This window comes from Capra hircus, chromosome 16 (assembly GCF_001704415.2).
Source record: "Capra hircus breed San Clemente chromosome 16, ASM170441v1, whole genome shotgun sequence".
Classification (NCBI taxonomy): Eukaryota; Metazoa; Chordata; class Mammalia; order Artiodactyla; family Bovidae; genus Capra; species Capra hircus.
This window is the reverse complement of record NC_030823.1, coordinates 74,059,144-74,070,898: the sequence shown is the minus strand read 5'-3', so window position 1 is coordinate 74,070,898 and position 11,755 is coordinate 74,059,144. Positions and strand designations below refer to the sequence as shown.

At 46.9% G+C, this 11,755-nt stretch overlaps 1 long non-coding RNA gene across 1 annotated transcript; it reads left to right on the top strand.

Annotated features, from left to right (window-relative positions):
* Positions 29-9,650, top strand: LOC106502993. Its single transcript, XR_001296662.2, has 4 exons — positions 29-489; positions 1,603-1,729; positions 1,989-2,125; positions 6,970-9,650. It is a non-coding gene; the product is annotated as an uncharacterized LOC106502993 (long non-coding RNA).

Genomic DNA, 11,755 nt, shown 5'->3' with positions numbered 1-11,755 from the left:
GGTCCTGGCACGGCCAGCCCCTCTCCTTGGCTGCCACTAACGTGAGCTTTCCGCTTAGTCCCAAAGGCCGAGGAACTTAGGAGCGAGGCCGAGGTTGCCGCTGTCGAGGCCAAAAAAGGTTTTGTAAGGGCCCCCAGATGCCTTGTTCAACTTGATAGAGCGACCCCAGCTTCTTCAAGCTCACTTCCACTGAACTTTTAACCCCTTGGTGTCAGCCTTACAGGTATCCAGGGCAGGTTTCCTCTGATTTTTTTTTTTTCTTTTTCCTCATTTCCTTTCCTTTTTGTTTTTCTTGGTTTTTAAGTTTTAAGCTGAGAACAATCTTGCAGAAGGAATCTACTGGTAAGGACCTGAGTTTACAAGTGTGAGCATTTTTGCTAATCAGGTAAAAACAGGGAAGCCAGGCAAAACATACCCCGTGTTAAACCTGATGCAGACTGCGATGTGTGGTAACGATGCAGAAAGCCTGAGCAGGACACGTAAATGACGGTAATTGTTCATTTTGTACCCCCGCCCCCTTACAAGATTTGTTTATTTTAATTTGGAGGGTTTTTATTTTTCTCCCTGTGACCGGCCCTACTTTCTCACATAGTTTGATCCTGTCACCAGCATCATAAAGACAAAGAACTCCACTAGCACCTGGGATGCTTTCTCCCTAGTCACCCCAACCCCCTCTCCAGTCCTGGGGCTGAGACTCTAGGGGCTCCATCCTGATCTTCTATCAGAAAAAAATACTTCTCCTGACTCCACCACCGTTTACCTAGTTGGTCCTGGAGCTCCCGTACTCCTCAGGAGTTGTTCTGGATGTTGGTAAACTGAATTACTGAACCTGGGAGCTAGGAGGTCAGCCTAGTGACAGACCTGATTGTGGGGGTGGAGATGGAGGGATAGAGGAACCTGGAGGAGCAGATGATGGCACCCGGAGCGGGGAAGAGAAAGCACAGTCTTGGAGACCATGCTCTGAGATCCTGAGTGGGCTCGCAGGATTACAGATATCCAGTCCAGTCTCTTCCCCAATGACCGCAGCACCGAGCCCAAAGGGACAGAAAGCCCAGCACCCTCAGCTCCTCTCTGATTTCCTTCTCTGCAGAGACCCCCCCTGGCATTATGAGAGTGGAAGCGTGTCCAGGTCTAAAAGCAAAACCCAGAACTTCCACTGTGGTCTTGTTGCCTGACTTTCCTTGACAGAGGAAATGAAGCCTTGCATCACAGAAGGAGGCCAAAGCCTCCCGAAGCCGACTTGGTAGCACGTGTGGTGGTGCTATGACTCTGATAGAAAGCACAGATGGGAATTCACATCTGACCACACTGACCACACCGTGATCTCAAGGGCCTGCAGATGGGGACAGAAACTGTTACAAGACACATTTTAAAAATCAGGCTTTTGTCCTTGGAACTCTGAGTAGACAGAGAAAAAGAGTTGCCCGCCCCCACCTGGACTCTCTTAGCTCCAGGAAATGGGACTGCTTTACCCCCAGTGAGAGGAGGTGAATAGAATGGGAGGTTGGAAACCCCGTGTGAAAACCAATTTGTCTCTCTTGGCTCTTCCTTCATCCTCAGTAAATTCTTCTGGTTACTTTAAATGCCCTTTGTCTGCCCTAGCTGGAGCACAGGAAACAGGAAAGAACTTGTCCCTAGCACCTGAATTTCTTCATTCGTTTTGGGGACAGAGGAGAGAATGATCCTGTGGAGCAGAGCTTCTCAAAGTATGGTGCACAGAGAATCGAGGGTAAGGTCTGGGACTCTACGCTTTTAATAGGCACTCTCTTTTACACATGCTAAAATTTAGGAAGCCCTGGTATAGAACAAAGTCAGGCTAGGTACAAAGTGGATGACAAACTTCAGGGAGGGAAATAGGAGTAGAGGGCATTGGAGGCTGACCGATCACTTACTCTGGGAAACCAGAGCTGTTCTCTGGCTTAAAGGACTATGGATGACACCAGAACCATGACACCAGGGGATAACTGTCCACTCTTCCTATTTTCCAGGGTCCCTGAGACTCATGACCCCGAGCACACATAGCCTTACCCTGATCGCCCACAACCTCAGGTTCTAGCCACTGGATACACGTCCTTCCTGGGACCACAGCCTTGTGTTTCATCACAGGCCACACAGAGTTGAGCTAGTAAGTGCCTTCAAAGCTCTAGCCTTTCTTGGCTGCTCCTTAATGTCTCTCCTCCCCAACTTTGTCACATGAGCTGTTGCTGAAAGAGGATGTTAACTACACCACACATCGTGGAGGATGTAACAGTCATCTGTAGAGTGAGAGGCTCTGTTGGACCCTTTATAGACCACTCGGTCATGGCTACCCTTACCAGCGAACATCCACCATCCCAGGCCCCAAACACATACATGTCATATCAATCCATTTAAAATAGACCCACATCCTGTGTTAAATATAACTTCTTTGATGTATAAAAAAAAGTAAGGAAAGACTCTTTGCAACCCCATGGACCACAGCACGCCAGGCTTTCCTGTCCATCACCAACTCCCCAAGTTTGCTCAAACTCATGTCCATCAAGTTGGTGATGCCATCCAACTTTCTCATCTCATCAAAAGAGTGAGTTGCAGCTTCTAAGTTGGTTAAGTTTACCTTTTTTTTTGTTTTTCTAAGTCGCTTCAGTCATGTCCGACTCTGTGCAACCCCAAAGATGGCAGCCCACCAGGCTTCCCCGTCCCTGGGATTCTCCAGGCAAGAATACGAGGCACTTAATAAAACATTTGTTCATTTTGATTTACCATTTTCATATTTTGGAACCAAGACTCTTTTTTTCCCCACGTTGCTTTCTTATCTTGGGTCTTTGAAAGTTTTCAGGATTTGGAGCCCAGTTTGGCAAGGAGGGATCCTTGGTGGTGGAAGTGTCCAGATATTAATATTAGAAGGAGGCGATGAGAACCTGCAGTCAGATGTGAGCCCATTCTTTTCTCTTCCCACCTGCCAATCTCTCCAGTACTTCCTCTTGCCAGAACAAAACCAGCAACCAGCTGACAAGGGAGTATGGGAAATGTGGCATGTAGTGTCTTTTGGGAGACTGGTTCCATGCAGTGGAAACCTCCAAGTATGCTCGAGGCAGGCTATAGAGGCCCCAGGCCAAGAAGGCTCAAACCAAATTATGGTGATCAAATCACAAAGATTATGCATTTAGAGGCTGTCTATTTAAACCATACAGTTAGAAACAATAGGAAAGAATCAGATAGGTTAACACACTTCTCAGCTGGTAAAGAAATCTGCCCGCAATGTGGGAGACCTGAGTTCGATTCCTGGATTGGGAAGATCCCCTGGAGAAGGGATAGGCTACCCATTCAAGTATTCTTGGGCTTCCGTGGTGGCTCAGATGGTAAAGAATCTGCCTGCAATGCGGGAGACTTGCAGGATATCTGGGTTCAATTCCTGGGTGAGAAGATCCCCTGGAGGAGGATATGGCAACTCACTCCAGTATTCTTGCCTGGAGAATCCCCATGAACAGAGGAGCCTGGTGGGCTACAGTCCATGGAGTCGCAGAGTCAGACGTGACTGAGCGACTAAGCACAGCACGGCACAGCACCCACTTGGGATGGGGTGCCGCAGGGCGAAAGGACTGAGCTCCCCGAACCTTGTGTTTTGCTCTGCTAGTGTAGCTGCCAGGATCAGAATCGAGGTTAAGGAGTCAGTAGGTGGAAGATGCTTGGGAGTAACATATACTTGTTCTACGGGGAGATGCAAGGGCAAGCAGGTTTGGCGTCTGGTTTATTGATACAGTGCATACATTCTGGGCAGCCACCCCCTTTTGCTAGGGTTTCTGCAGCAGAGCATACAGGGGCCAGAGTGATGCTCCCAACAGGAAGAGAGCTTAAAGGTGTCAGCCCTGAAGGGCCATGCCCTACACCTGCTGATTTATGACTTGATTTTTCTATTCCTTTCTACACAGAGGTAACACTCTTGTTTGTTCCCTTCTTTTTCATATAATACATTGCATTTATTCTATTTTTTCATGTCTTACAGATTACAACTTTGCTCCTATTTTTAGTCATCTGAATTCTGCTTATGTCTCACAAACTACTTGCTTACTTATCATCCATAGTTAATACTGATGATTTTCACCTATCCTGTTTGCTTTCCTTGTCCTCTGTAGCAGAAGTGAATAATCTCACAGAATAGAGCAAACATCCATTATACTCTGCATTACAGAGAAGATGACAGAAGTGTGGGGTTGGGACTGAGAGATGCAGGGAGAATACTTGGCACGAATCCAGGTTCATGTCTTTTTTATACAGAGAAGCCCTTGCCCAGCTCTGCTTGCTGTGTGGCCTCTCCCTGTTCGTCTGAAATGCCATTTCTGTTCCGTATCTGCACTTTGCATGTACGTGGGCCTCTTTCTGGGCTCCCTATCCATCGGTCACCATGTGTGCAGCTTTGGATAAGTCCTGATATGGTTAGGTCAAGTGAAGACTCAATTTTTTTCTCAGAAAAGTGACCTGGCTATTCTAGGCTCTTTGAAAAGTGAAGGTTAAAGTCATTCAGTGTGTCTGACTTTGCGACCCCATGGCCCATACAGGAATTCTCCAGGCCAGAATATTGCAGTGGGTAGCCTTTCCCTTCTCCAGGAGATCGATCCAACCCAGGTCTCCCGTATTGCCAGCAGATTCTTTACCAGCTGAGCTACAAGCGAAGCCCAAGAATACTGGAGTGCATAGCCTATCCCTCTTGCAGCAGACCTTCCTCACCCAGGAATTGAACCGGGGTCTCCTGCATTGCAGGCAGATTCTTTACCAACTGATCTATCAGGGACTCTCCCATATAGATCAGAATTCACTTATCAGATTCCTCCCCGAAATAACCTTTTGGGTTTTGATCAAAATTTCCCTGTAGATTAATTTGGAGAGAATAGAATCTTCCATTCAGTGAAGCTGGCATAGCTCTTTATTACTTGGGTCTTCTTTAAAGTTTATATTTTTCCCTGTAGTGGTTTTAATTCATCTTTTGTTAGATTGATTCCTAGGTAATTGATGTCCTCTAACACTGCTGTAAATAGTATCTTCTATTTAATTATTTTTGTTTCTGGTGTATGAAATGACAGTTCATTGTTTTATATTAATCCTCCATTGAGCTACCTTGTTAAATTCTATTATTTCTAAGTATTTGTAGATTCTTTTGGGTTTTCTATGTAAATGATCATATCGACCGCAAATAGTGATATTTTTAGTGTTTCTTTCCAGTCCTCCCTTTGCATTCTTTTTCTTTTTTTAAAGTTAATGTACTTGGCGAACATCTGCAACAAGAATGAAAGATGGGTGACCTTAGACATTCTTGACACATTTCAGATTTTAAAGGGTAACGTTCTAATGTTTCCCCACTTAGGATGACATTTGCTTAATTTTTTAAATTTGCTTTTTATATCATGCTAAAAAAATTCCCTTCTATTTTAATTTATTAAAAGATTTCTTTAATAGTGAACATATGATGATTTTTTAAAAATATCTGTATCTATTGAAGAGATTCTCTTTCAATATAGGAGTGTAGTGAATTACATTTATAGACTTTCTAACATTAAACGGACTTTACATTACACCCAACCTTCTCATGGTTTATTATCTTTTTTATATACTGTAGAATTTAATTTGCTAATGCAGTCTTCTATTTATGGCTTGTGTTTCTATATTTATACATGAAATGGGTCTATATTGTCTGATTTTGGTATTGGGATTATTAAGTCCTTATAAACTGACTTGGAGACTATTTCTCTTTTTAAAAAATAGTCCCAGGAAGAGTTTTCATAAGATTGTGATGATCACTTTTTTAAAGATTTGTTAGAACTTTTTCCTGCAAAATCACCTGGGCCTGATATTTAGTGTGGGACTATTTAAAAATACTATTTTCCATTTGCTTATGAGTTCTCAGTTTTAAAACATTTCCTCTTGGGTAAATTTTGTTATTTTTCTAGGAAATCGTTTATTTATGAAAGTTTTCAATGATTTTTGGTAAAATTCCTTTTTCTTATTTATCTATATTTTTCCTAGAAGATATCTTCATTTTCACCCATATTATTACTTGCTTGTAAATAATTTGTGTCTTAATTTATTATAAATATTTAAGTTACAAAAATGTTCAAGTTGCATGTATATGTTATGTTGGGACGACATCCCTCTCTTGCTGTTGAGTTGAGGGGGAGGTGTCTGTTCCTTAGAAGGGAGTGAGCTTGGGCTGATCATCCCGGGCAGGTGCCTGCGATAATATGTTAGCATCTTTCATAGGCCCCTTGGGATATCCTTAAAGCCCGAAAATGTAATGATATCCAGAAAAGAGACATCAAATGCAATGTTTCGTTTCTCCCTCCCTTCAATATTGGCTCAGATCTGCCATCTGAGTTTTGCTTCCTAAGGGACAGGTTTCTCAGTAAGAGAGAAGAACGTGGTGTTTCAGCTGGACTTGCATGTAATCCATAGCTTTTCTGTGCATGGCTATAGCTATTAAGAGCTAGTGATAAGACACGCATGTGGGAAGAAAGCACACCGCGGTGTGGTGATATTTTGCGGTGGGAAGGGAGAAAATGTCAGTGTGTGAAAGGCTATAAGCTGCATCACATGGTCATCTCTGGTTGGCAGAGTTAGGGGCAAATGCTGCCTTCTTCACTTCTGTGTACAGCGTGCCCCTTTTTTATTTTAGTTTTTACAATAATGATGCGTTACTTTTACAAAAAAAAAAAATGACAAAGCTATTTGCACCATGAAAAGGAAAAAAAGTGTGCTGATTTTTATTGTAGTCCTCTTAAGATTTGTTAGGACCTAGGTTGTCTGAGGGAGCAGCCACATGATAACCGAAAAAAGCTTGGCTTAAGAGTGAATATGTCAGCGATGAGGGCACTTGGATAAAACATTTCTAAGCCGTGGGAAGCAGCCCTCTGAGAATGGAGCAGAATCCGTGGCCTGTGAACGTGAGTGTGTCTCTACCTCTGTGGTTGGCTCTGCTGATGTCCCTTGTGTCTCTTCTAGGTTTCCAATAAATCTTCCTGCCGGGGCAGGCCTATCTCAGCATCCCTCCTGAGTGCGACCAGATAACATCTGTATTTCCAGTAAAGCCAGAGTACAAGAAAGGGTCAAGGCTACCCTGGGGGCTGGAGTGTAATGGATTCAAGGAAATGCCAATGTGAAGGATTTATTTGGAGTAACAGAAGGGGAGCTACTTGGCAAACTGCGCTTCCTCACTTGGGAACTCTGTGGTGCTACCTCCAGGTAGGAGCAAGAAAGTGATGTCTGGGATCCAAGAATCACCTCGGGGCTAGAGTCATCTTGCGCCCAATCCTGCATCTAGCGCACGGCCCAACAGGCTGGAAAATCCAGGAACCCATCAGTCTTTGTCTCTGCAAACCTGATCGGACAACTTTAATGACATACATTTGATGGAAGCCAAAGCAGAGAGGGTAGTTATTTTTAGCCTGGGCAAGGAAAAGGTGGCTGGAAAGGAAACATCTGTCCCCAACTATTGATTGTTGCACTTTCCATGGAGGTCTTTTCTTTCTTGAAACCATCACATAAAATAAGGTGGTTGGTTGGGGCCTGGCTCGGGGAACATACCTCCCTTCTCCCCTCTCCTACTGCTTATCTTCTGAGTTAGGGCTACGCCTAAAAGAGACCACCTCAGAGGCAGCGGGTGGGGGGAATGGGTCAAGGACAGCCCAATTCCTATGAATTTTTCAGACTCCTCCTAGTTTACCATCTTCATCCAAGATGGCCCCACCCTTTAGGGTACAAATTTTGCAGACTTCCCAGCTGGGAATCACCAGAGGTCTCAGGCTGTGAGAATCAGACCTCTGAGAGCCAGAACACTCTCCTCGGCTGTGCTGGTGTCTGACCTTTGAGCAGAGTTGTTCTTTCTTCCATAACAGCAAAAAACTTCCCTTTCCTTCAAAACATGGCAGCCTCCTACATGTCCGTCTGAGGGGGAGGAAAGGCGCAGGTGTGCCAGCAAGGAGGCAGGGAGCTCTTTTCGCCTCAGCAGAAGCATTTTCCATTTCTGAGCACACACAGCAAGGCTGAATGTAGCCACAGAGGCTCAAGATGGATAACGTGAAGGATGTATAGACGCAGCGCTGGGCTCGGGCTGCGCACAGCCAGGACTCAGCAGCTCTGTGCCTGTGGACGACGGCATGAAAATGGCTCCTCCGGAAATGGCCGCGGTGCAGAAGGAGAGGAGCAAGACCCGGTGTGTCAGTGGTTGAGGGGTTTCCAGCCTTGTGTCTTGGAAAACTAACCAGAATAGTGCTGTTGTGTTCTTTCTTTCTCTTCTTTCTCTCTCAATTCCTTCCTGTTTTTGGCCCAAGACTGGACGCGGAGAGAAACAGTCGCCTTCCAGATTGAGCAGACTTTTGCCAGGAGCAATGACAAAGGACGAAGCAGAATAAAAGAGCCTCCATGGGTCCACTCCTTCCCTGTCCTGGGGCAGTCCCAGCAGAACAGTGTCAGAGCAGGAGGGCTTGGAGGGTGTGAAATGGGATTGCTAAATTGCCCGAGTCTCTGAAAAGATCCATATGTCTGGGCGGCATCAGGCTTCTGGGCTCAGGGAGGGGCGGATAACGTCATCTGCTGGACGGGGTCCGGTTCTCTTCCTTTGGGGAGGATTCCACATCAGTGTGACTAGAAGTTGTTAGACTTTGTGATGACCCATGTTGGGAACTCGGGGTGCAAGTGTTTGGGGTGTGGAGGAAGGGAGAGGGACAGAGAGTAAACAGGGGTAAATAAACAGGGAAGGTGAAGTTTCTAAGCTTGGGTCTGTGAAACAGTTAGTAGGGAAAGAGTTTGGAAACCCCACCATACTGATTTTTTTCTTTGAAATTTTTTCTCATGCCAGGAGAGTTTTGGGGGGAGCCCCTGTGCAGTTGGATGTTGGGCCATTTGCCTACTTCGTGGGAAGTCTAGACGCCTGTTCCCATAACTAACCCTCCAGAGCCAAGGAAGAGTCACTCTCTTCCCCCTCACATCTTTAACTTCCAAACTGCAGCTTCCTTCGGGGTAGGGGGTGGCAGATGGCACACAGCTGTGGGGTGCATCTGGTCTTGCAGTGATCAGAGGAAGGCGCAAAGGCCAGTTAGAATCCCAGTGGCTACCCCGGAGGCATGGCTCCGAAGATTTGGGGTGGTGCCCCTGACACTCTACCCAGATCCCATCTTGGACAGATTTTCTGCTTTTCCCTAGTCCCCCACACCTCTTCTCCACTCTGACTTCAACTGGATCAGAGAAGGTTTTGTGAGAGTGGCGAGGCAGCTGCTTCCCAGATGTGTGTCTTCAGAAATGGCCATATCAAAACATGGGAGCTTTGAGGAGACTGGTTGGGGTGGGACTTGGGAGATTCGTCTGAGGATGTCCTGAAAGGGGAGAGCCAGCGCAGCGGCCGTTCGAAGACCCCCAGAGTGAAGCTGGAGGGCTGCAACTGGAGAAAGAATGGCAAGGCCCTGGAGTGTTCTCAGCTCTTCTCTCCAAAACTCTGTGTCCAAACATATGACTTTAGTACACTTGCCAGCTAATCTGACTCATTGTGTGTGTGTTTGCTTCACAAGTAGAACATAGTCTTCTCCAAGGAGGTCTGGAGTCTGCCACACAACTTCTGAGTAACTCCCCTGTTCCTGCATTTCTCACTTGGAACATGAGTAGCTTCTAGTCTGGTCTCCTGATAACCATTTTTTGGGGGTTGTTGTTTCTTCTTCTCTGCATTCAGACAGCAGGCAGAGATACTGTATGAAGAGCATTAAAACCGAGGCATTTCATTCTCTTGTTGAAAACTCTTCAGTGATTGCCCTTTGCTCTAAAATAAGATCCAAACTCCTTACTGTGATCTGGAGACCTGGCTGGGCTGGACTCTTCCTTGTCTCTCAGTCTCCTCTCTTGGTCTCACCTCCTTGCCCAGTCTCCCCACTATTCTGGTGGTTTGGGGTTCCTAAAACCTCCCAAGGTCTTTTCCCACCTTAACTCTTGACCCAAGCTGTTTCTTTGACTGCTCCTCTTTCTGTAACCTGGCTCATCGTCCCATCCTCCCTGACCACCCCATGGAAAATAAGCACCCCCACCCCCAGTCACTTTCTCTCTCACAGCCCACCCCACCTTGAAACATGCATTCATGCTGCATATCAGAGTCTACAACCACACATTTACTTGTTGGTTTCTTGTCTTTCTCTTTTGACTATAAGCAACACAGCAGCAGACACCATGTGTCTTTTGTGCCCTGGAACAGGGCACGTGGATAACAGACCCTCTCAATATTTACTGGGTGAATGAACGCACTACCTCTTTATTTTCCTTTGAGCAGTCTCCACTTGCCCAGACATCAGTAAAAGAAAACGTTTAAATGCTAGGGACAAACATGGGATTATCACATGCTATTATCGTAGTTTCAGAAAAACAAGGTCATTTTTACAACCTTAAGGTGAGTGGAGCCTAAACTCAAAAGAAAGCCCTTTCTACAAAGGCACAGTTGGTGATCTTATCCTAATTTCTTCAGTTTCCTGTGAAAATGTTGTCACAGACAAGCCCACGTCTTCTGACTGCGTTTGGAAACCTTAGCCCAATCTCACAGTTCTTAAAACCCATGACGCTGCCCAACGCCGGTTAGGTGTTCAGACTCTGAACATCCGAGTGGACCCGAGTGAATCTTGCGCCTCCGTGGGGCCCAGTCCTGGCGTCTGCCGTGTGATAGGGCTCAGAGAGATGGTTGCCAAGGCGACTCCGGCTCCAGCCGTACCCACCCACCGGCTTCCCTCTAAGAGACAGGCCGAGCCATGCCTGCTGCCGAGGGGACTGAGCAGGGTGGGCGGCGGGTGTCTGAGCCATAAGCTACTGCCAGACGTGGGGAGTGTGGGGGTCGTCTTCTTGTGTGCCGGACAGCCAAGGGCGAGAGGGGAAGCAGCCAGAGTGGGTGGCCAGTTCCTGTCTCTGACCCTTGGGGCAGTGCCTGAAGCTCCTGCCAGGCTCCCACACCTTGGCTAAGAATAGCTCAGCTCCTTCCTGCTGGCCTGCAGGCCCCCGGAGCCCAGAGGAAAGAGAGCCGGACTATATAACCTCAGGCTGGGCTGACCCTTCCGGCGATTCTCTCCTTCGGCCTGCAGATCAAAGGGCCGCCGGGATTGCAGGTCTAGTTTCTGACGCTACCTCCTAATAATAGTGTTCTGCTGGGGCGGGGGGGGGGGGGGGGGGGGGGGGGTTGGGGAGGTGGGAGTCAGGCCACTGCTGAAGGCTGGTGGGAAGCAGGAGGTCTGGAAACTGAAAACTAACAACTCTGGGTACCCAGGGCTGGGAGGATGTGTGCTTGGGAGAAAAGCAGGTTGCCAGGGGTCTTCAAGGTGAGCTGAGGTTATAGCCGAGAGCATCAGACTAAGGCCTTGCGGGGAAAGGCGCTCCTGGTTCTGAGCAACGAGTACCAGAGTGGATCCTGGGCACCTGCACGGGCACACAGCTCTAAAGCTGGCTGAAGCAGTTGGCCTGAAGACCACACCTTGAGAAACAACCAACAACGTATGGCTTAGCAGTCCAGAAAGCACTTCCCTGAGTGAGGGGCTGGCCCTATTCTGCACCAAGGCCATGAGGGTAACTTTGGGTCCATCACTAGGCTCCAGTGACTAGGGGGATCATTCATTTGGACAGTGAATAAGGATGTTATTAATAGCTATGCCAGGAGAGCAAGCCTGATGGAAACTATCCTGGAAGACCAGACATCTGGTTGTTCTAACCACCAAACATGGCCCTGCTCGCCTCTCCTTGGATTTCTCAATAGGAAGAGATGAGATGGAAT